Here is a 25,944-nt window from a genome sequence, read left to right on the forward strand (position 1 = left end):
TGTGCAATTATCAATTAGAACCTCCAGAAGGAAAAGCCTTGTTGGAAATGTTTAAGTGTTGAAGGTTAGGATATGAAAACAATGAGTCGAGGCAAATCTTCTGAAATGTTTGGCTCTGAAGGAGAAGAGTGAAATGGCTAGCAAGGGGACATAAATTCATTTATTTCACTTAAAAAGTAAAACATGCAAGTTCTTTGGCTGGAGTAGCTGTCAGAGAATTATCTTCAGGATGGATTCAGGTAATCTAGATGGATGAGTTAATCCCATTTTATGCATGTATTTTTCTTTCCTATACTCCTTGAAACTATAAGATTGGTGAAAAACAATGATCTTCCCAGATGAATAGATCCTTCCTTCAGTCTAAGGCATTTGAATAACTGCATTTTCTTGTTGGGCTTGCAGTCAAGTTCACAGTTCCTAGTACATACCAATAACTACAGTATGTTTTGGAAAGTCTAAAGGAAAAAAGATATATCCTCTGTCATTTTAGGAGCTTGCAGCCTAATTACTCCTCATTAAGCTTTGAATTTGTCTTATTTTTCTTGAGTTGTACGATTTAGTGCCATATCAGTTGTGTTACCACCTCTGGGGGGGTTATGATATTTGTTCTAGATAGATAAAAATGAATTCACTGTCACAGTTACTTTGGAATTAAAATGAAAAGTCCATCAGGAATAACTTTCATATTCAACTTTTCTGGAGAAAAGTATAAGGAACAAAAGCATCTGCACTATGTGTTAGTTGGCAAGTCTTCTTGTCTGGCACTTTCCAAATTGTTTTAGCAACGTTTGGCAAGAATCTATCACAAATTATGGATGATTATAATTTTGCAGTATGTGAAAGCAGATGGAGAAGATGAATTGACAGAGAGAGTGTTTCTTCCTAGGAAACTGATTGGTAATAATAATTATCTTTAAAGAAGGCAAAAAAAAAAAAAGTAAGATTACCCACTGACTTTTAGATATATGTTTGAGAACTTAATTTGAAAAGCCTTCAATTCATACAAAATTGGAAACTGATAAAAAGAAAAAAAAAATACCAAAAATTGCTCTAGAATGATACATAGTATGCAAATTGACATATACTCTGACTACTATAAAAGCTTAATTGTTTCATTTCCTGTTTGCTAAGGAAAATAATGAATTAAATTGGCAGTTAATTGAAGAAAGGGCACATAAGTAGTAACAGGTTATTTTTCTTAGCGGTAAAATTTCCTAACAAATGAGACAATTTTTCAATATATATATTTTTAAACTCATGAGTAATCTTTTAGGAAATCATGATAACTTTATAAAATGGCCACATTTTAGAGGAATTAAACTGAAAATAAGTTGTTAAAATAATTCATATTGGTATTTTATGGTTTATAACAATGGACGTTTAGGGAGAACTAAGGTCTAGAGTCAGAATACTTGGGTTCAAATCCTAGTTCAAACTCAGTTCTTGCAAATTACTCCCTGGACGGCCAATCCCCACCCCCACCATCACTTCAGTCTCCTTGAACCTCACAATACTACACCCAGGAACCATCCACTTTTCACTACCTCCACCGCTAGAATCCTGGTCCATATTGCCATCATCTCTTATCTGGACTGTGGAAATAACCTCCAACTATTGTTTCCTGATTTGAATCTGGCTACCTGTACACAATTCTGAAAAATGGCAGTTAGAGAGATCCTATTAAATCTAAGTCAGACCTTGAAGCTCTTTTATTCAGCTCCTCTTTGGCTTTCCCTGGTCTTCAGGATCCATTTTCATTCCATCCCCATCTCATATCTCTGACCTCATTGTTTGCACTTCCCCCCACAAGTGGGCTCTAGTCTCTAATTCTTTCTACTTGCTACCCCTTCTGCCTGCAGCCTTTTCTCTCAGACATGCTCACAGCTGGCTCCCTCACCTCCTTCATATCTTCCTTCAGGAAAGATGCCTTCAACATCCTTTCAAACAGAAACCCTCCTTGACACAACCCTATCACTTCCCTAATTTAGGTATTTATTTTGTTATGGGACTAGTTGTCATCTGTATACTTTAGTTATTTGTACTATTTCTTGTTTGTCCTGACTCACTAGAAAGTAAAATCCAGGGCAGTAGGGATTTCCATGTCTATTGTTTAGTGACCTGACCCAAAATTGGAACAACAAACAATTTTAAGTGAATTAATTAATTGTAATTGTTATCATTGTGTCTGGGAATTCATGTTCTGGTTGTTGCCTCAGACATTCATTGGCAGGTAAATCACTTAATATCACCTTACCTATAAAATGAGGCTTAAAACTCCAACTTTACTAGGCTATTATGGGGATTAAACAAGATAAAAATATCTACCTTCCAGGCTGCTATGAGGGTTAAATAGAACATTTACATGAAAGTACCTAGCACACTGCTTGGCAGATAAAAGGTGATGAATTAATGTTAATAGAATTTGCATCTGAATGAAGAGATAATGTTATGCAAATCCAGACGCCATTTATTTGGGCCCTGATTTTGTATTTAGTCGAAAAGGAAATTATATGGGATTATTTTTCACAGGGAACTTTGTAGAGCATAGAATCTTACTCAATTATGTATTTGTTCCTAAACTCCTTATTCATACATATCTAGATAGTTTCTATTTTTCACTAATAAAATATATATATACATGAGTATTTTGCCAGTGTCTCATTCCCATTGACCATTAGGGAACACTATTGTGGTCAAAGAGAGTTGGATTTATTGTGAATTTCTATGAAGGTGATGGGGACCACACTCCATGTGAATGGCAGCACACCTCAGCTAGGGGGTCCTAGAAGAGACTTACAAGTTTGGGGCTTATGTTAGGTAATTTTAGGGGATCCTTTAAGACAGTAGTACTTGGGGTAGGATGCCTTCCGGTAGCAGAGACAACTCTGTGACAGAGTATCTTAAGTTTTATCTGGAGGATGGGATGAAAAAAGTGGGGCAAAAATTGCAATTGGCAAAGTAGCAGGGATCACTCATGTTAGTTGAGGGTAGGAGATGTTAGTTGTGTGCGGTTTGTACAATCTTGTTGTTTGTACCTGGCCAGGATCACGGAGTGGCTTTCTTTTTCTTCTGCTTCATCATGGTCACATAGTGGCCTTGCCTGGTGTTAGTGACCTGTGAAATCATTAATGTGCAATAGGAGATACCATGACCTCTCTCAGAGGATTGAGGTTGGGGCCTGGCCACACCTCGGCCTGGTTGCTAGAGCTGGCTGAGCTCCCAAACGTCGAGGGCTACTTTTCCCTTTCTCAGGCTTTGTATACATGCACACATGTATTAGAACTTGGCTTTGACAATTTCAATTTCTTTTTTCAAAGTACTAAGCTACCCAAATATAGATGATTTGTCCTTAAGATATATAATTTTTGGGGAAAAAAAGTCAGTATGGTTTTATATCCAAACTAATCATGATGTATATGTGATACCATTTTGGTAGAAATTGATACTCGGCCTTCCTTAGGTAAATAAATATAGCCTGATTGAACAATATTTTGGAACAAACAAGATTTGCCAGACATAGCTGTAATGTATGTATCATTTTTAAAGAATGCATTATCACAATTAAAAATAGCATTTGTAATAAAAGTAGACAGAAATAAAAATTGCAATGCAAAAACGCTCTGTAATTGAATCATAAAGAAACATCCAATTTCCTCAAGTGCCCTTTAAATATTCTTGTAGCTTGCATAAATTCACACCACTCATTTTTTTGTTCTCTGTTATGAAATTTGCATTTAAAAGTTTATTATTTATGAATATTCCTCTTATTAAAAAAAAAAAAAAAAAAACCCTTAGGCCTGTTCATTTTTTGGCTATGCCCACAGCATGTGGAATTTGCCCGGCCAGGGATTGAACTCATGCCACAGCAGTGACCCAAGCCACTCCAGTGACAATGACAGATTCTAATCCAGTGCACGACAAGAGAACGCCAAGCCAGTTTATTTAAATGTTAGTTAGCTGTTGCCACCTAATATAATATAGTAGCTCTTACGCTAAAGTAAAATCTTTTGGCATTATGTTTTAAAATCTTACTGGATTAAGTCATTATTAGGATAAGTAGCTCTCACCGTTGTATAGATCAGGACAGACAGGCAGATAAATGGATAAAAAAATTATAGGTTACCCTTAAAGATTTTTAATTGTGAAGCTCATCTAGTCAAATCCCTTTTTAGGTGAGGAAAATGAGACACTCCGGCAGCCATTAAACTATAAGACATACAGAGCTGAATTAAGGAACTAGAGTTTTTGAGTTCTGAGTCAACTCTTTTCCACTATGACACATGTCTCACCTCTGGGTTAAGTTGAAAAATATACACTGTGGATTTATCTTTATGTAGGAATTCACATAAATTCAATATTTATTTTTTGGGCCACCCAGGAAGAAGAGTAAATAAAATCGTCAAGCTCTTTTTATTTCACCACTTTTTGTTAGTCTGAAAAAAAGCGCACGTGATCACAAAATGTTCTAATAAAGGTAGACATAGGTGCCTTTCTGTTGCATGGTATGGAGTGAGAACTGAAAATGATGAACACTTCTGTTGACAGCCCCAAGCCGTCTATGCTTTTTTTTTTTTTTTTCTATTTTGGCAGATTATCTAATTATCTAATTCTTAGTCAGACTGACACCTACATTAAGAATTTGGTGCCTTGTCAAGCTGTGCTAACAACTCTGGCTCTTTTAAGTTAGAAAGCTCTGAGTGAGTAGTTCAGACTATTGCTTACTCTTTCTGGAGTACGCATGTACTTAATAGTTAATGAACCCATGTTTCTATGAAATACAATTCCACAGCAGGTTTCATTGTTTTGTAAGGTAGGTCTTGGGGGGATAATTAAAAGTGGATTTAGAGTTAAAAAATCCTCTCTTTAAAGTTCTATGTTATGCTACAAATTACTTTTTAACTAGAAGTCTACCAACAAATCAGTAAGCAAGCACACGTAAACAACCAAAATTCTGATGGACTACACGGTAATTTGGAAAGTTTTGTCATCTTTTTTTCTTTTAATGAGTCTTTTCTTTTTTATAAGAGCTTTTGGACTCATAAATTTAGTTAGAAATTTCATGTGTTTTCCCCAAATCCCTTTTTTAAAATCCTACATAGTTCTTGGGCACGTGTGATACATTTTGCTAAATGAAACACTCAATTATAGGACCATGTTTGCTATGTGCCAATTTAGTCAAGGTTTTTTCATTGGTGAGGCCATCCTTACTTAACACCTCATAAAAAGAAAAGTCACCCTCTTCTAAAAGAACTAATTTATTGTACACCAAGGCTCTATGCTTAAAAATGGTCTCCTACTGTATGTAAAATAGTCTAAGGCTTGTAGAGTACCTAAATACTACGGGTTCCATATACCTTGGAAATAAAGATGCAAATCACAAAACAATAAATTCTAGGTTTGTAATAAACACCCTGAAGAAAACTTGAATGAATCATAACTGTCAGTGAGATAGATGATGAGTTTTTGTCATGCAAAGAGATACAAATCATTGTGCTGTTGCAACTCTCTCATGCTCTTTCTCTCTCTCATTCTCTTCTTTGGTTTCAGGCACATCATCAACCTTAATGATAAAACCCTTCCACAAAAATAATTCTTAAGCCTCAGGAACAAACACCTCTTTGGCACGCTGAGAGAATATTTCACAAACATCATCAATCTCCTTTGGATCATGATTTACAACCTTTCTTTGTGGCCGACTTGAGCCATTTGCGAGCATGCCCCAGCAGCGTCACACTGGGATTTTCCTCTGCTTCGCCCTCTAAACACATAGCAACATATCAGTGTGCTACTGCCAGTTTTGAAACACATACTTGACAAAGGAATCAAGTACACACTACAAATATTAGGCTGTAAAAGCACTTTCCAGAGCAGCTACTTATTAATACCTGGACTCTCCAGGAAAATGGAGAAGGGCAAAGCTATTCCTCTGTAGGTTCTGAAGCCTTTTTTTTTTTTTTTTTTTTTTTTTTTACTGTTTCATATGTCAGTTATTGGTGGCATTCAGAAAGCCAAGTAGTGATAACTCCAGATCATGAAATTTGAAATAAAAAAAATAAAGTCAGTGACATGATTTGTATGGGTATATATTTCTCCTAACAAAACTTGTATCTCAAGAATAGTTAACAGTTGTCTGATAAATGCCATCTTTCTGGATGTTTTCCTTGAAATTCGGGAAAGGAGTCTGTATCACAGATGAATTCATTTAGTATATGCCTAAACCGACTCTTACTCTGTGTGCTCACAGAAACAGATGCACATACATTATTAATTGTTGACTAACTTGCAATCATCATCAAGGGCAGAAAAACTATACCCCCATCAGGAAAGCACACAAACATTATGATTACTTGAAAACATAGGCAGATCTTAAGATGTCTACATTAAGTGAAATGGTAGCTACTGACAGGTCTAGCAATATTTATGAAGGAAGCTTGGCAAGAAAGATGTTTACTATAACCAAGTGATGCAAACCAGAGGAATTTGTGAATCCGGGTGCTTGATAAAAGGATCAGAATTCCTATTCTCTCTCTTCAACCCCTCCAAATAATGTGTATTTATACAAAGTAGGAGGAGAGTATGCAATAATGACACATAACTTTAGTCTTAACAGGAAGTCTTAGATTTCTTTTTTATAGATGGATTATATTATAGAAAGTGATGGTTCACAAATCCAATCTCTCAGGTGGTCTGGTGAAGACTAATCAGATCATAGGAGAACATGTATATTAAGAAAATCAAATTCATTTTAATTCCATAAGCAAAGGGGTTCATATTTTCATTTTCCTCTTGCCTTGGGTTCTTATATATGTTCTGTGGTATGGTCTGGGCTGTTTTCAGTTTTAAGTATCAAGTTGCTGAATTAGAACCAACTATAGATTTGGAAGATGGGCTCTCTTTTACACTGCTGGTAAGTTTAAATTGAAAAAAAAAATTGAAAGACAATGTTGAAATAGTTTTACACTGCCTTAAAAAATCCACGTATTTTAACAGTAATTTCACCTTTCTGAATTTATCCTAAGGATGTAATCTGAAATTCCTATAAAGATTTTTATAGAGAGAGATTCTGTGTTATAACTAAACACTGGAGACAAATACTCAATGATAACATTAATTAGGTTATGGTGTATAACATATGCTGGGGTGATATGAAGCCATTAAATAATGTAGATGTAATCTATTAAATTATATATCATCAAATGGGAAACATATGATAATGTTAAGTAATAAAAAAAACTACTCAAAAATATCTAAAATGTGATCTTTATTAGAAAAATAAACACTTTGAAAGACTATGGAAAGAAAACAAACCAAAATGTTGACAATGATTTCGCTCAGTATGGGATGATGGATGATCCTCAATTATTTACTTATTTTTTACTCTTCTGTGTGTTTTATTTATAGAGCTGGTTTAGAATTCCTGGTTTAGAACTCCTCTTTTTAGAATGGGTTTAGAACTTCTCTATGACCACCGCTATATTTCCCAGCCCCCATACATCACATGGGAGTTTTGCTAATGTTTCCCATCAATGATAGACAGAAGTCATGTCCCTTCCAGTCCAAGGCTGTCAAGTGTGGATTTGGATTTTCCATGTGCATTCTCTTCGAAGGGAAATGAAAACTCCAGGACAGGAGAACAGCCTGGATCTCATAGCTACCACCTGGTTAAAGCGCTAAGCAAGTGCACCATGTCATCCTTATAATTATTGAGATTTTTCAGATTTGTAACTTCGGCATAGCCTAGCAATTATCAGATAGTTTACTGTGATACAAGAGACTTGTTAGTTTTCTTTACTTAATGATAAAAGTCAGGGATATGTGAGCTGTGCAAAATAGGAGTATGTAAGATATTGCTATTTTAATTATTTTATCTAAGTTTGTTGAAAGCTGTAAACAAATGTGAGGGTTTTGGGATTCTTAGCCTGGTTGTTTAATCTCCTTATGCTGGGAGTGGCAGTCTTTCAGATTTTATATCAATGGCAAAAATACATACAAAAATATGACAAATATGTAGATAGCACTGATGCAAGATGATTTCTTCAATTCAGGAAGAAAAAAATTCACAGCTGCATGCTTTTACATAGACTATTCCTTCAGGCTGTAATTCCTCCTCTACCTGATAAATGCCTACTCATTCTTCACAACCAAACTCAAATGTTATGCCTCTATAAAACCTGTTCAACCCAATCCCCAGTGTGTATGGCCATCATTCTATATAAGCTCTAGGTTCAGAAATGATCATTTAAAAAAATTGTTACATTCCCACATCTTAGCAAAGAGCCTAGTATAATATAAATAATCATTACATTTGATATTGTTTCCAATAGGTTTCATCTGTAATGTCCTATGTTTATCAATTCTACTGTACAGTGACAGAATGAGTATTGCCTATTACTTGTTCCTCCTACCTGACTTAGCTATAATAAAGATCCTTTATCTTGGGTACTTTTGATTCTGCAATTTTAATATAGTAATTTAAACTTTTTTCTTTCAGTAACTGAAGTTGCTTTTAAAAGAAGCCAACCTTAATATTTTACCTTTTTTAATGGCTTAACTTTAAAGTAACATTTTTAATGTTAAATAACTTTTTTTTTTTAGGGCGGAACCTGAGGCATATAGATGTTCCCAGGCTATGGGTTGAATTGGAGCTGTAGCTGCTAGCCTACACCACAGCCACAGCAATGCTAGATCTGAGCTGTGTCTGCAACTTATGCCACAGATCGTGGCAACACCGGATCCTTAACCCGCTGAGCAAGGCCCAGGGATTGAACCCATGTCTTCATGGATACTAGTCAGGTTTGTTACCAATGAGCCACGATGGGGTCTCATAAATAACTCTTCTAATTAAGATTTTTACTAAGTAAATATTCTAGTATATAAATCCTAGGTCACTTGTGTTGTTTACAGACCATTATGCAGCCATTAAAAGTGACATAGTAAATCTAGTTACACTACTTATAAAATTTTTCATTATATATTTTGGGTCAAAAGATAATGAGCGACAGGATTCTATATAGGTTATGGACTTCTGTTTCCACTTAAGATATAGAAATCCTCAGAAATACATTGCTCCCACTCTAATGACACAAGAGTTAGATAATTTATAAAACCTTAACTTTTATTTGTCTTACTCAGAATGCTGAGTTCACAAGGCAAACAGGCTCACTGGATTTCTAAGCCCTTTGAGGAGACAAGATGCATGGACTCTTTTACCTTTGGCAGAAGGTGAGGGAGAAGAGGCAACCATAATAAAAGTGAGCAATAAGAAAATATCTAAGAGTTCCCATTGTGGCTCAGAAGCAACAAACTCAACTTGTAGCCATGAGGATGCAGGTCCGTTCTCTGGCCTTGCTCACTGGGTTAAGGATCTGGCATTGCTATGAGCTGTGGTGTAGGTCACAGATGTGGCTCAGATCCTGAGTTGCTGTGGCTGTGGTGCAGGCCAGCAGCTACAGCTCTGATTCAACCCCTAACTTAGGAGCTTCCATATGCAGCACTGGCAGCTCTAAAAAGATTTAAATATATATATATGTATATATCTAAAATGTTAGCAGACTCTTCACTCTTAGCCAAGTGAAGGCTAATGTGAAAGTTCAGACTCTCTGGGAGCCTCAGACATAAAAAAAATGTCTGCTGTCATTCAAAAGCTCTTTTCCAAGAGCCTTCACTTGGTAGTTATGACAACAACTGAGGGAAAGACCAGGGGAGCTGAGAAAGTCCCCCTTGATGGCAGATAGGCATAAAACCCTTCTTACTTCGCTAGACTCTTTCTCATATGAGGCAAAGCTGTTTGCCTCTGAGAGAAGGGAAGGAACTTACCTGTTTCCACCACAACTACCACCATTGTATCAAGCATCTTATTCAAGCTGCTATTACAAAATACTGTTGACAAGGTGACTTAAACAGCAAATATTTATTTCTCAGTGTTCTTAAGTCTGGGAAGCCTGAGATCAGGGTGCCAGCATGGTCAGTTTCTGGTGAAAGCCTATTCTGATGTGCACAAATAGCTGCCTTCTTGCTGTATCCTTTTTGGCTGAAAGAAAAACCTCTCTTATCTTCTCTTCTTTTAAAGAACACTCCCCCCATCATTCAGGGTCCACCCTCATGACCTCTTCTATACCTGTTTACTTCCCCAAAGCTCCACTTTATAATGTCATCACATTAGGGCTAGAGTTTCACCACATGAATTGGGCAGTGGTGGTATTGGAGAAGTGGGGATGCAACCATTCAGTTCACGACACCAAGTAACATTGACCGTAGTCTGCTTTTGTGAAGGGGAAGAAATCCTTCCACTGGCCCCTGGCAAAGATTCTCTGCTGTGGAAGGAGGAGAGGAAGCCAGAGCCATCAGTTCCTGGGGAAGGGGGAGGAAACTCCCTTGGGTACAAGATGTTGCACTGATATAAAGTGGATGTTTGCTACTATTGAGGGAGGGGTGAGAAATCCCCTGCCATCCAAGACCATCTTAGACCCAAGGCAAAGTCTGGATGCTAAGGTTGTAGAAAATGCTGAGGAATGCTGAGATAGTCACATCTTTTCCCAAACAATTCCTATCAATACTTGGCTTTTCTTTATGTAGATTATCAAATAATTATTGTTATATGACATAAACAATTTTGTAGTCATCTTGTTTTCATATATCTAAGCATTATATGTTTTTCTGTAGGTTGTTACGTGTTCTTCATGGATATGTTTAATAACTTCAAAATATTCTGAATAGTGGATGTACTATTATATATATATATATATATATATATATACACACACATATATATAGTTAGACCATTAAGTTTTTTTCTTCCATTTTTCTCTCTATAAAAAATAGTGTATTTTCAGTGAATATATTCTGGTTGCATGTAACAGAAACAAAACTGACTTAGCAAAAAAAAAAAAAAAGTGTATGTCGCTGACAATACAAGGAAAAGTTGAACAAAGTTTTCAGTTAGGTCTAAGCCTGAGACAGCTCTGGGGCTATACAAAGGAAATATTTTTTATGTTCTCTCTTCCACTCAGCTATTGACATAAATAATTCTCCCAACTCTCAACCTCTACGTCCTTCAAGTTTTAAGAAGGAGAAAATCTGATTGACTTGATTTTTGTCAGGTATCTCCTTAACTCGAATCAGCAAAATGCAAACGTGGCAGCCAACAATAGATGTCCCGTTATGAATCTGGACAAATAGTTCCCCCAAAAAGCTGTGTAGATATCCCTATCTCTGAGAATATGATGAACATTTTGGGCAAAGAGCTTTTCTGTATTTAGGAATATTTCCAGAAGTAGATTTTCCCAGTAAAATGATATACATCTTTGATAGATTTCTTTAAAGATTGATATCTGTATTTCCCTTTCTATTACTCTCTCTCAAAAACCTCCTCTGCTGATGTTATCCAAGCCAATGCTCTCAACTACCACTTACAAGTAAATAACTTTCCAACCGATACCTGGATCTCCAATCCTATATTTATGCCCCAACCTCATATATCCAAGCTCCTTATCCAAGCTCCTTATTTAAAATCTCTCACAGAAAGTATCATTGGTATTTCCAACCCCCCAGAACTGCTTCTTTTTCTCTATTATCTCAATTAAAATAATACTTAAATTGAAATCATCAATGTTTCTCCAAAAAGTTAAGATAAATTTCTTCTCCCTGCCTAGAGTGTCTTCATGGTCAGTCTCCAAGTCTTCTTTTCATAACATCGTGATGTTATCCTTCCTCCTACTACTACCCACATGCACGTGTGTCTTCCTCTGCTCCAGCCATGAAAGGTCAAGCTTTCATTTCTATTTTGTCCTCTCTCCAATGCCATTCTTTATCTCTCTGACTAAGCTACTTCAAGTCAGCTCAAGTGTTAATGCCTCAATTTTTATCTTAACTCATTAATTAATTGGCCCACTCTCTATTACTATCATGGCTTGTATATAACTTTATCACAGTGTTTGTTGAGCAAAACAAGCATTGTTGGTGTATGTGGATTTATTCCCATATATTGATTTCTGCTTGGATACACTACATGAAACTATGCTATATAGATTACCAGATCCTTTTTGGTTTTTCCTGCTTGGCTAGGACTGCCTTACATCTTTGAAGCCTTACTTCCTGGGAAAGTGTGTGATGTACAAAGGTCACTCATGTATGTTCTGATATGTTTGGTTGTGTATGACTAAATTTCTCCCAGAAAATCCGATCATGTCTCTTCTTTATTCTTTTCCCTACTGCTCCCTCTAAAAAATGTCATGTCTACCCAGGAAAAAAAAAAATAAATCTACTGCTAGGAACCAGCGTCTGAAACAGAGACTAGGTAATGTAGATTATCCAACACTGTTTAACCAGTACAAAAATATAATCCTGACTTAGAGTTTGAAGACAGAAACAGGTTATGAGAAAATGGCTGGAACCATTGTTCGTGTAGTACCAGTGGAAAAGGAAACTTTCACTTTGCATTAATTAACAGTTATTTGAAATATCATTATCAGTTTTTCCTACTTGGAGAATTTAAAGGAGATTCTATCTCCTTCCCTTAGGCAACCTCCTTCTGATTTTATTTTATTTACAATAAAGAGTTTAGCCAACTGTTTCAGCTAAACAATTCCAAAGGCAAGTCAGTCCATCCTAACATAAGCCTCACCTTTTTTGTTAAACTCGTATATCAATTTGCAATATTGGCAGCAAACAATAAAAATGCACTCTGGCTAAACTGAACAGAAAGGACTAGCGGAAAAAGGAAAGAATACTTGGGACTCAGAAAAATTATAGGAGTGAAGTTCCCGTCATGGTTCAGCAGTAACAAACCCAACCAGTATCCATGAGGATGTGGGTTCAATCCCTGGCCTTCCTTAGTAGCCTTCCTCAACTTCCATCCAGAGTAGCTGTAAGCTGTGGTGTAGGTTGCAGCTGCATCTTGAATCCCCCATTGCTGTGGCTATGGTGTAGGCCAGCAGTTGCAGCTCTGATTTGACCCCTAGTCTGGGAACTTCCAAATGCCTCAAGTAGAGCCCTAAATAGACAAAAGGAAAAAGAAAAAAGAAAAAAGAAAAATTACAGGTAGTAAATATTTTCATTTGAGTGCTACTAAGTTCTTAGGGAGCTCTAGAAGGCTAATGAAGGGAAAACAGCTACTGAGTACTCTATGTATTCTAGGGTAAATGATACCAGCTGTGCCCACAATGATTTTCCAGCCCAGCAGAAATCTTAGAAGGTATATCAATGGGGACAGGCAGGCTCCCCTTTCACATAAATCTACTGGGAATTTAGGGGGGGAAAAGTTCCTATCAGTGGTCAACTAGCAAAATCTATACATAATAAATGTAAAACAAATGAATTGCTTTTACATTAATAATTGAAGACCCAGTAAGATTTATAGTTTCTATATTGCTCTGATTATTAAATGATTGTATATGCAACTGTAGAGAGAAAGTGTGTTTTATGGTAGCTCAGTGTAATGAGAAATGAGTTATTAGTTCTACTTTCGAGAAAGAAATCCAAGGAGGCTTCACTTTCAAGGTTGTAGCTTGTGCTTTGAAGACGGAATTGAACTTTCAAACAAGGTGGGGTTGGGAAAGGGGATTTGGGGCAGAAATGACAACAACATGTGTAAAAGCAGGTGGACACACAAACTGCAAGCACACCGAAACCCCCGAGGGTAGTATTTTTGTCTCTAATGAATACATTGCATCAGGAAGATGTAGTCCCAGCTCAGGACTGAAAACCCATAGTTCAAGCAGCCAGGAAAGCTGTGAGTGCTAAAGAATTGGACTTGATCATGTACATTGTTGTCAGAAGCTTAAAAGGAAAGGAGTTAGATGATCAAATCTGCAATTCAACAAGGTCACTCTAGCATCAATGAAGCAAACAGGGAGAAGGAGTGGATAACGAGAAGGAGCTGAGATGAGGATAACTGTCTGCCAGGATATCCTGGAAAAAACAAGTGAAAATCATTGTTAAATATTGTAATGTAAAAAGTGCAAAAATATGGAGTTCCCGTCCTGGCTCAGCAGTTAATGCAACCGACTAGCATCCATGAGGATTCAGGTTCGATCCCTGGCCTTGCTCAGTGGGTTAAGAATCCAGCATTGCGGTGAGCTGTGAGGTAGGTCCCAGACTCAGCTCAGATCCCGAGTTGCTGTGGCTCTGACGTAGGCTGGTAGCTACAGCCGTGATTGGACCCCTAGCCTGGGAACCTCCACATGCTGCAGGTATGGCCCTAAAAACACAAAAAGACAAAAAAAAAAAAAAAGTGCAAGAATGTAAGCATAAAATATAAGCAAAGAGTACAGTCATCCTTTTAAAATATTTATTCATCAGCTTGTAAATATTTTCAGGTAGAATTTTATTTTAAAAATAAGTCATGTCCTTTATTAAAACATTTAAAATTTTCAAGCAACCATCTATATAAAACATGCTTGACTCATGTTATGCTTCATTAATACTCTCTCACAGTGTATTCATAGCATAATAACACTTAATTTCTCTTTAGAAATTAAACCAATTCTTCTTGTGTATTGGAGTAATAATTCTAGACATTATTAATATCATAACGAGCCTAGGGCTAGTCAGTTTTCCAGTTTAACAGACTACCTAGGGTCAAATTTTGATAAATACAATATTTTAAGGTAATGAAGAACTAAAAACACTTAATTTTCTTCAGCAAATATAAGTTCCCATAATTAATATGTTACATTATAACTCTACGATATATATTACACCTCAGGAACTGTTGTTTTGGTTCAGATGCTGCCTGTTTCATTAAAAATGCAAACTGTAGGCATTTGATGTGAAAACCTTACAGCTAAATGCTGTTTGTTTAATGTCTATCAAGTGCAAGGTTGTTCCTACAATTGATGCTAACAAAGTTAGTGCTTTCAAAATTATAGAATTAAGCCTTACTAATTTTCTCAAAATGGGCTATTATTTGGATTCAAGAAGCCAGTGTAACAATTTAATCTTTAAAAATTTTAGAAAATCAGGGGGAGTTCCTGTCGTGGCTTGGTGGTTAACGAACCCGACCAGGAATCATGAGGTTGCCGGTTTGATCCCTGGTCTCCCTCAGTGAGTTAAGGATCTGGCATTGCTGTGGCTGTGGTGTAGGACGGGGGCTAGAGCTCCAATTAGACCCCTAGCCTGGGAACCTCCACATGCCATGGGTGCAGACCTAGAAAAGACAAAAAAAAAAAAAAATTTAGAAAATCAAAATCTACTTTTTTTCTCTCTCTCTCTTAACCAGTGCTGGCCTTGTATTTTAACAGTTTTAAGCATCCTTTTATATCATATTCTCCTTTCCATTAATTCTGAAATAATCCCCTGTTTTATCTTTCTCCCTTTTCTTTCTCACCCATACTAGAAATGAATCCCCCCAAATATTGTAAATAGATATGGTAGCCACAAGGACAGTTACTAGGACTGCCAATCATACAACTTCTTCAGTATGACTGAAATTATACTGTGCCCAAAAACATACCATGAGGCCATAATCTGCTCTTCCTGAAGTCCAGTGGGAAGGATAAATAAACATTTTATTGTGACCAAAACATCCAACAAAATGGCAAATATGTACTTACCATCTATCCCAGGTCTAGAATTTTATGGTTTGTCCAGAAATCTTAAGAGGCTAGAAAAACGTAAACCCTATTCTTTTTTTTTATTATTATTTATTTTTTATTTTTTTTAATTTTTTTTTTTTTTTGTCTTTTTGTCTTTTCTAGGTCCGCACCTGTGGCATATGGAGGTTCCCAGGCTAGGGGTCGAATCAGAGCTGTAGCCACCGGCCTACGCCAGAGCCACAGCAACACAGGATCCAAGCTGCGTCTGTGACCTACATCACAGCTCACAGCAATGCAGGATCCTTAACCCACTGAGCAAGGGCAGGGATCGAACCCGCAACCTCATGGTTCCTAATCAGATTCATTGACCAATGCGCCATGATGGGAATTCCATAAAACCTGTTCTTAAGGAGGTTATGCAATGGATGGACAGAAAACATACAAACACACATACACAGAGCTAAAATTTATAGTGAATTTTAAAGTGAGTGCACCTATAAGAATACCATAAGAATTCAAAGAAGTAGGAGATTATAAACAAGTGGAATAAATTATTCAAAGAATGGCATGTGAATACTTAGAAAAATAATATCCAAGAAAAACTCATATCAAATTTGGTATTAATACATTTTATTATGTGTGAGATACTGGATGAGAATATCAGGCAATTCTGAAGAACTGGTCTATGTGGAAATGTAATTTCAGCCTAGGATTTGACTTTTTTTTCAAAAAAAAACTTGGGAAGGATGAGGGCATAATACCCTTGGTAACTAGCTAAACAAAATGGCCATAAGATGCTTATAATGAATTTATGTCAACTTAGAAGGTTCCTAGTGATTTACCATGGGTTATTTGACTTGTCTAGGTCACCATTTTTCATTAATGTAATTGGTAAATATTTAGAGGGCATTCTTACCAAGTATTTAAAAACAAGTCATAGAAGGCTCTATTTTTGTTAAAAGCCCCAACTTTTTGTTATTATGTTCAACTAACACAAAATTTCATACTCAATTAGGTATCATATACATGTCAAATTTTTGGAAAAAGTTTTAAATATTTGCTCTCAATTTCTGTATTTATTTTGTTGTGATCAAGTAATGCATGGTCCATGTACCATTGTTTTAGGAAATTATTTTTATTTCCTATGGATGGTAAAGCACCCTATGAGCCTTAGTAGGTTATTAATTCTTGATTACTGTATATAGTACCAAGTCCTTTTTGTTTGTTTTTTTAACCTGTATTTTGTAAGGTGAAATTGAACAGGAGTGAGTCAATACTCTACAGAGTTACCTTAAAGTCAATTACACAAGATGAAACAAACAACATAGCAACTTCTGTAAAAATACATGAGTTGAGTTTATAATAAGATTAATATACTATGTGAGTCAATAAGAAATCAACAATCAGAAATTAGAAGATTTCTTTGTATAATTTTCACTGTGGTATTATGTTTGTTTCCGCATACTTTAAAAGAAAGAAACAAAGGCCTGGAGAGGCTATTACAGAACTGAACAGAGTTCCTGAATTTTGTAGCATGAAATGCATGGATGAATCTGAGAAAAAATAAGGCTAGAGACTAGATGCCAGATCAGTGTTGTTAACGTCAGAGGGAGCCAACAAATAATTTAAACCAAAAGAATAACATGATTCATTTTTAATTATTTTAGAACAATTACTCCTACAGCAATGGGAAGCATGCTTACAGATAGCGAATTGAGACTGCAGTCTGAGGGAGATGATGGAGAAAGTAGCAAAGAAGGACAGAAGACAATTTGAAAGTAAGGAAAAGACAAAATCTATAGGACTTGGGGACTTATTAGATAGCGAGTGAGAGTTACATTTAGTCTTTCCCTTTCTCCCAGGAATAAAAACAGGAAAAGAGGTGAATGTGCAACTCCCAGAGGGGTGAAAAACATACAATAGCTACCAATTAAATTCATTCATTATTTTAACCTAATTCTTAAAGATAAGAAGTAACAATTAAAAGAGACCAAGAAACCAATTGTATCAGTTGTGAGAGTCCACATACTGGATTTTTGCCAAAGCTCAAGTTGTAGATGAAAGTATAAAGGGAGGAAATGGAAGATGTCTGTGCTGATAGGGACACAGGACCCCTTTACATCACTTATAAAAGGTAAACAGCAACACCGGCAATATCTACCTTCAAAAATGTTTTAGTACATGTTAAGCCTGAGATTAATTGCAATACCGGAGAGCCTTCCTCACTTAGAGACAAACTGAATTGAAAGTATAGTGCTATTAAGTATAGTTCCCTCTATGTATAACTGGGTCACTTTACGGTATAGCAGAAATTGATGGAACATTGTAAATCAACTATAATAAAAAATTTAAAAAAAAGAAAGTATAGTGCTATTGAACAACAACAACAACGAAACCCTTCTGGATCATTTGAAGCATCTGAGAAAAGTTCAAACTTATAATGGACTTCAAATGGACAAGGTAGGACCAGGTTACATGATAAGAGGATGGACAACTTTCAGTGGTAGAGTATCCCCTGGCTTCAGATTCAGGAAGCCTTCACAGATGCTGATTCTTTGACTCTGTCTCCTAAAAATGATGATTATTCATCCCAGGCAGGTGTGGGAGATAAGCATTCTCATACATGAAGAAATTAAAATTCAAACCAACTTTCTGGGAAGCACTGTTGTATTGTATGGAAGAACCCTAACAATGTTCATTCTCTAAGTCTCAGTAATTACTCCTCTAGCAATCTGGCTTATGAAAATATGCAGGAATGCAGTGATCAATGTTCACAGATGCTCACTGGAATTTTATTTATAGTTCCTGCTAAATATAAGAAATACATTCTAAAAAAATCAACAATGGAAAAATGTTTACAATAGAGTGATCACAATAAAATACCATGAAGCTGAAATATAATGTATACAAAAAGCAGGTTGTCAGAGTGACATTTATTTTTTAATATTTGAATGTAATACACTAAGATGTTTACAATGTTTATCCCTTGGCTATAGGATTATAAATGTTTTAAATTTAAAATTTTTAAATTTTGCCTAACAATGAGAATTCATTGTTTATACATTTGAGGCAAAAACAACATTTTAAAATTCCAAATAGATCAAGCTTTATTATCTTAGAGTGTAATTTCCTGCTGAACAAAGTAACTTTATCCTTTCCAATTTTAAGGCTGGTTTCTGAATAGAAAAGACAGAAGCAAAAGGATTTGATAAGTTTAGCTTTAATTTGTTATTTGTTAATATTGCAAAATCAGCTCACAGTAAGTCCTGTCTCAATAGCTGCAGTGATGGCTAGTAAAAAAGAAAAATCGCCAGAGAAAAATCATCTGATTTGTATCATTTGTGGATTTTCATGTTGCAAATGCTCCCACTATGGTTGATCTCAAACTGCCAACATTTTAGCATCTATCTTGCAAATTATCTGATACTTAACAATTTGCCCTCCCCAGGCAGAACAGACTCACTCCAATTCTTCACTAACAGATGCTCAACCAAGTTTGTTGAGCTAAATGACTAAGGTTTTGGTTGCCTTCTTTCTGTCAAAAGATGTGTTTCTGTGAGCTCAATTTTCCTTATGCTTTCATTACTATTTCATATCATTTTAAAGATATTTTTTGGTTATATGCCCTCTCTCTCAGCCTTTTTGATATATGTTTAGTTTCACCCATGTTTATTATATTATTTAAGGAGATGACAAGTCTTCATTTTTCCCTCAGGTTTACTTATGGATATACAATCAAAATCAATTTTTAAAGCCTCCTGTCATTCTCTCCTTTTAAAAATCATTGGTTGTAAGATTATGCTTGATTATTTTATAATTTTAAAATTTTATCTAAAATGTACATTCTACCTGTTCCAGTATCAATTTATTATTTTTATTGAAATTATTTATTTTATTTGGGGCTATTTTATACTCTAAGTTGAGTGGTTACATTCTCAGTTTACTTCTTTGTCATCAATCATTTCTTTCTTTTGGGTCAGTTCTACACCAGAGGAATGTTCCACTGGTCCTTTCAATTATTCACCTTCATTTTGAATGTTTTCCACAGAATACACTTATTCTTTCTAATCATTTGATGCCTATTCCCTCCTTCATGATTATTTAAAAGACAATGGTTCATTAAGTATGCTCATCATTCCTTTGTGCTCATGGCTTCAAGTCTTGTAAAGCTGCTTACTATAAATGATTTTCAAATTTTCCCATACCTGCTCAGTAAAGAGAAGAACAATGGTATTTTTTACACTCTTCATTATTTCTTAATTGTTTACATTTCTTCTTCATTTTTTTGCTCCTGATGTCTGATAAAGGGAAGAAATTCAATAACTCAAATGTGTTACAGCACCATTAATTTTACTCCTCTACTTATTATTAGAGGATCTATTTTTCTCTATGCTGTTTGCCTTTCACTTTATATATTTATAAAAAAACATTTAATTTTAATTAACTTCTTTAGCTATCACTATCCCACTTATTTTTGGTTGTCATCCTTGCACTGTGGAGATTAACTGAAATATTGTTTTGTTTTTCTCTTAATTTCAAAATATAATCTTCTTACTATTAGTTTTTAAAGGCAATCACTCCAGCTATATGGAAATTGGCATGTTATGAAAGCAATTCTTTTGAAGAAGAATAACCGAAGAGTAATTAGCCCATAATACCTGTGCTCAGCATCACAAACAAAGTGTTTTTTAACTGTCTATAAAAAGGGGACAGAGGATAAAAGTGTGTGAGAGTTGAGCTTGCTTAGAATTTCAAATTCTTCACTTCTTGTCTGGAACACAGTTTCCCTTGAATACCTTTCCCTGCAAGAGTGTGAACTTTAAATTTATTTTCAGGAAGACTGCCAATCCTTATTAAAATCAAATTTAACTCAAATGCATAAAAATAATCTCTGCATTTAAGGGCTATGTCCCTTGAAGAAGTCACCTACTTTCCATATCATTGGGAGATAGTTCTCCATGGGTAACTCCTATTTCTACACAGCTTGCAAGCACCAGCACTGATTGCCCTTTGTTCTGGACTAGCTTCTCAAGATATTTATATAAAGAAAAGCCTTAGATGGTAGAGATAGTATCTTCCTCCAGATCAAAGGAAGGGCGGGCATACTTTCTTCCCCCCATAAAATATTTGGGTTCCTTATGCTTAGTATTTCTCTTCTGTAATAAAATCCATTGCATGTGCTGGTACTACTTGTTCATCTTTGCATCTTCCCATGAGAACTAGGTTTCAGGGAGTTCCCTGGTAGGTTTGGTGGTTAGGACTCAGAGCTTTTATCACTGCAGCCTGGGTTTAATCCTTGACCTGGGAATGGAAACTGAGACCCTACATCAGCCCACTATACAACACAGCTCCCCCGCCAAAAAAAAAAACTGGGGCTCAGATAACCAACACAGAAATGTTATAAATCTTATTATTTCTGTTGCAATGAATAATGAAAGTTCTTTTGTCTCTGACCTAGGAATCTTATATTTTTCACCAACATCCATGAAACTATAACAAATTACATTTTTAACTCACAAGTAAAGTAAAATACAAGACTCTGCTATTCTTCTCACAAATAGTAAACCATCATTGGCTTTGGAATCACTTTGTTGTATCAAAATTTCTAAACTTCTTGGAAGTTTCCATTGTAACTCAGCGGTTACAAGCCTGACTAGTATCCATGAGGATGCAGGTTTGATCCCTGGCTTCACTCATTGGATTAAGGATCCAGCATTGCTGTGAGCTATGGCATAGGTCACAGATGCAGCTTGGATCTGGCATTTTTGTGGCTGTGGTGTAGGCCGGCAACTGTAGCTCTGATTCGAACCATAGCCAGGGAACTTCCATATGCAGCAGGTGCAGCTCTGAAAAGCAAAAAAAAAAAAAAAAGGGTCTAAACTTCTGGAGTTCTCACTATGGCACAGTTGGTGAGGTATCAGTGGCAATGGCGCTGGCAGCCACAGAAGGACAGGTTTTGCTCCCTGGCCCAGTGCTGTGCAGGATTCAGCATTGTCACAGCTGCAGCTCAGAAGTTCTAAACTTCCTAAAATCAACTGATTACTTCCTGACCACTCAGTTTCTATTCCATGAATAACTCAGGTTTTATTTTAACCATACAAGAGCAAAAAAGAGATAATCAAAAATAATTGTATTATGCATTGTTGCTATACAGAAACAAGGTGATCAGGTAAATGCTGGGTTGAGAACCACAGACATAAATGATTGAAGAGGAAAATCTCAGCTGTGTAACTCTAGGAAGTAAAAACAATACAAATAAACCCACAGCAATTCATACAGCAGAAATGGGTTGATTCTTTTGACCTAAGGTGGAGAGCTGTTTATAAGGAATTACTATACTTTTATGACAGGAAACGATAAATGATCAGAACTGAGACAACAGAGAGCTTTAGTGTGAATTTAGAAAATGCTGTCCATCTGGGTCCATGAAGCCTACTACTTTAGAGAGCTGAAGATGCTCCTGTGAACAGACAGAGCCCTGCTCTAGGACTCAAGATTTTCAAGCTTTGTGAGTGGAACTTGGTGATTTCAGAACTTAACACTATCAGAACATTTTAGGGAAGATCACAAAAGCTCACCATCTCAAGCCACAGCCCTGTGTTTTTTGATTTTATGTGAACCTATGACAATAATAATAATAGTTACTATTTATTTAATGTATACTGTGTGCCAGGCACTGTGCTAAATACTTTCAGTGAATTGTCTGATTTTATTCTTAGAAAAATTGTATGAAACTCTTATTTTTAACCCCATATTGCACATGAAGATAATGAGGTCTAGAGTAGTCATTTGGAGTGTAACAAAGGCAGGACTCAAACTCAGGCCTGTCTTGAGTCAAAAATCACACACTTAACCATCAGACTTTACTGCCTTTAGTATCTTCATTGACCTCCCTGTAAGAAAAAGAATATCCAGGTTGTAGCTTTATCATGACCTTTCTTTCTTCCCCTATCTCCCACTCCCAGGCTTCTCTTTAATTAATATTCCTAAAGTAATTCTTCTTCATGGTAGCAAAGTGATGATTTAGAAATCAAATGCCAGAGTTTAATGTCAGTGTTAATCCCTTTGTATTGTGCTGTTTGCTTTGTTATGTCTTTATTATGTTAGAAAAAAACTCTTTCTGAAATTTTTCATACTCTCAATTGCTGTGCTATAACCACCGAGTATTTTGAAAGAAACATCTTCTTTCTATAAATTCTGATATTATTAACTTTATGGTATATTTTGCCAATTTTTAAAAATGCAAAAGCATCCCTGACTTTTTTTTATAATCAGATCAAATTGTCTCAATTAAGTCTTTTGATTTTCTATTCTCATGTCTGGAGAACATATCCTTTTGAATTCTCTTCTTCCCAGAATTCAGTAAAAGCTCATTAATTTTTTGGCCTCTTGAATAAAGAATTAATAACTTGGAAATTAAATAGGCTCAAATGATCTATATTTTAAAGTTAGGGCATGTGTCATGGGTGCAGCTTGGTTTTCCTAAATCCACTGAGTTTTTCTTTATTCTCTCTATTTACATTCATTTCCTTCCATGGAAGAGAATGAGGATGTCTTTTGAGGGAGTTTACCCAAAGTAGCTCCATCTGCAGCTAAGCCTAGACAGATCCACAGGATGAAACTCTGCCTGAGAAGTCTCAAGGCATGCATCTTTTTATATTTGTCAACGGTCAGTCTTGTTCTTTCCTTTGTAAAAAGAATCAGCTTTTCTTTCGGCATTAAGTTTTTTTCAGCTCCAAAAGAAAAACAATGTTTATAAATTATTAGGGCATTGTGACTAATGAATTTCACTTAAAAATGCATTTAAAAAAACTTTGGAATAATGAGCTCCTAACTGAAACTTTTGTGTCTCTAGTGACTTATTTGTATTCCAAATAATGTATTTTTCATTCTTCTAATTAATTTTTGGATCGTTGTTAATGATGGGCTGTGGGAAAATTCAAAAATGAAATTCCATGGGAAAAATTTTAATCAAACAGCAGAAGCCTTTATATCTATCGCTGTCATAGCATTAAATTTAATGGTAAGAAAAGCTATGATTTTTATGCGTTTACGTTCTTGTTATTCTTGAATGCCTAAGTTCTACTTACAATGATTGCTTTCAATACTGTTCATCAATATCTGAATATTATCTCATCCAATGCAACTTGATAAGATATATAAAAGTAAGGCATTGTATAAACACAAGTAAATATGAAATTTTAATAATAGCAATACAATTATTAAGCCATCATATGCAAGATATTTACATTGTATCAAATTTCATTGCCTAAATATCTTAATAAAATTACCCTGTTCTGTGAGAAAAATATATAGAAAACAGGTCTCAAAAGATTTTCATGTGTAAAGAATGCCAAAATTTGATTCACATTTCCTAATTTTATGAGGGGTAATAATCTCTAATGGTATGGGAAACCTAAAATATGCACTATTGCCATGGAGTTAAATAATCTTCCAGTTGTGACAGCAGCCGACTTAACAAGCTGATTCTAGCAATAATTGAGTTTCTGTGCTTTTCTTTTAATTTCACTACCTGATGATACCTGATAGCAGTAGACTTTATTTCAGAATCCCATTAGGTACCATTATGAGATCCTATTTCCTGGGGTTTTAAAATCTAATTGTCAGTCAATGTGTTACAGTAAGCCTAGCTTTCGTTTGATTCTCATGGCTCTACGCGGTGGGAAAAAAACAAAAGAAGTATGTTCCATCATCCTGTCAAGGAGGTATCTTAACAAATTACCTTTCCCCTCAAAAGAAAACACAGAGAGACTTTCTTGTTGCTTTAACAATTCTCATAGTTCCTATCTTCTTTTCTAAGCTATTAAAGGGAACAAAAACTGAAAACCCATAGAGCACAGACATCCTGACAACTGATGTCCTTAAGATTTATGAAGAAATTTAAGTATTTAATAACTATATAAGAGTAAGCTGTGCTTCTTTAGGATATGTTAGATCTGTTCATAAACCTCTGCCTTGTCTAAGAAAAAAAGTACCCAACATATATTCCATTTGACTTAAAGTTTGAAAGTTGATTATTTCCTTTTCCTTTAGCTATTTTGTCATGAAAGACATTCGCTACATCATTTTTTAAAAATAAGACTTTATAACTGTTTCCTAGTTCTAGTGCATTTCTGGATTTTTTAACATTTTTTTTAAACTTCATATCTTCACCTCAAATTGCTATTGGTATTGCAATGGTATCCCTAAGCCTCACCTTTGCTGTAACTCTAGTGTGAACAACCCAAAGCTAGGGGAAGATTATATTACATATGAAATCCAGCTGATTTTGTTTTTTTGTAAATCCTGTGTAGATACCCTTAGACTAGAATTAATTCACATTAAAATCATTTGGCCAAAATAATCTGTGGGTTAGTTCAACTCATAGATTTGTTACTACTTTTTCATTCTATGTAAGAATACTCCTCCAATTGTTTTTAATAATAGCAGAAAGAATAAATTGCTGCTTAACATTAAGATAGTATGATTGCTGGAGTTCCTGTTGTGGTGCAGTGGTTAACGAATCCGACTAGGAACCATGAGGTTGCGGGTTCGGTCCCTGCCCTTGCTCAGTGGGTTAACGATCCGGCGTTGCCGTGAGCTGTGGTGTAGGTTGCAGACGCGGCTCAGATCCCGCGTTGCTGTGGCTCTGGCGTAGGCCGGTGGCTACAGCTCCGATTCGACCCCTAGCCTGGGAAACTCCATATGCCTCGGAAGCAGCTCAAGAAAAGGCAAAAAGACCAAACAAACAAACAAATGAACAAAAAAACCAAGATAACATGATTGCTTAGATATATCTTCTAACGTTCTAAGGAAGAAGAAATGAAGGCTCATCTGTCTTCATTCAAAACTGTAAAGATCTTGGTCATTTACCTTTACCTTGAATTGAGAAAACTAACTTATTATAAGTGGTCTCAAATTGATCTGCCAAACACCCCGAAGTGGCCCTGTTCCTGGCTTAGTGTGCATCTCTTTCCTGCCTTCCATGTATGCAGCAGTCTTGCTGTGATTTTTCTGGGTTTCACTAAATGCATTAGGTTATATGTGAGCTCAGCATTTAGTTCCCCTTAGTCTGTCATAGACTATCCTGATCTACAATTACACCACCATCCCCGCCTCCCTACCAAGCCACAGCAGCAGAGCAGCACAAAAGCAAGATATGATGAGCATTCTGGTCAAGAGCTAGCCATAACAGAGGGCTGTCACCCCTCCCTTGCTGCATTTCCCATTTATCTACAGACTTTTAAATCATTAAACAGCTCAGCTCAAACCAGTTCAGTTTTTCCTAATGAAGGTCAAAATAAATGCAGAAAAAAAAAAGTTATGTCATCAATAAAGTAACCCTATGGGGAAGGGAAACACTGCTAGAGAAACTTCTAAAATGAATCTGAAAATATCCAATAATTCCTAG

This window comes from Sus scrofa, chromosome 6, assembly GCF_054392235.1.
Source record: "Sus scrofa isolate SSC_HxYL_T2T_F1_AM1 chromosome 6, Sscrofa_HxYL_maternal_Yorkshire_Landrace_v2.0, whole genome shotgun sequence".
Classification (NCBI taxonomy): domain Eukaryota; kingdom Metazoa; phylum Chordata; class Mammalia; order Artiodactyla; family Suidae; genus Sus; species Sus scrofa.